The following is an 860-nucleotide window of genomic DNA, read 5'->3' on the forward strand; positions in this document are numbered from 1 at the left end:
AAAAACTCCTTGAACGCACCGCTGAGACCGCCGGGCACAGGGGGCGGGGTTTAATTGTGCTACCTTCACGAACACTTTGTAGAATCCAACGCTCAAACATTATATCTGTTTTTTTAAAGTTATTTTTTAAATGAATTAAAAAAGCTGTTTGGGGCAATGTGTGTAAATAAGAACTTTGTCTTTTACTCAACCGTTTAACTTCAAGTAAATAAAATGAAGTTTAAAAGTTAAGATAAAACATCTTACCTCAGAAATAGCCTACTTTAACTTCAATTAAGAGAACAATTACAACTTACTTGTGCATAAAATATACCTGTTATAACCATATAAGCCCTTAGCGGACATAAACCATTCATTATATTTTACTCAATTTTCCTATGATAATTAGTAAATGTGTTTTGTTTCTTGAGATCTCTTACTATTATTTAATTTATACCAGCAGGAGAAGGGGTTGTTTTTGTGTTTTTTACCTGCAGATAACATTTCAAGTGTTTCTACTTTTAACAGCGTCTGAATCGCCCGTCAAACCTTTAACATCACCTCATTTTTAAAGAGCAGAGTCTGACAGTATGATGTGAGGTTTAAAACAATACTTTCTCTGTTATTTCAACATATCAACAGCACTGAAAAGTACTGAGACTTTCAAAAACTACATCAGTTTCTTAAGACTGCGGTGTAGGAGAGGAATAAATCCTTGAAAAATTGCAGGCAAATTCCTGCACACTAAATTGCACAAAAGCATTGGCAACAGTAATTGAAAACAATAAATGATCATAATTTTTTGATTTTTTCTGGTATCAAACCAAAGTTTAAAATATGGTCTCATGACAATTCGAAGGTGACGTCACAGCGCCATGATG

Source organism: Labrus bergylta, chromosome 9, assembly GCF_963930695.1.
Source record: "Labrus bergylta chromosome 9, fLabBer1.1, whole genome shotgun sequence".
Taxonomy (NCBI): domain Eukaryota; kingdom Metazoa; phylum Chordata; class Actinopteri; order Labriformes; family Labridae; genus Labrus; species Labrus bergylta.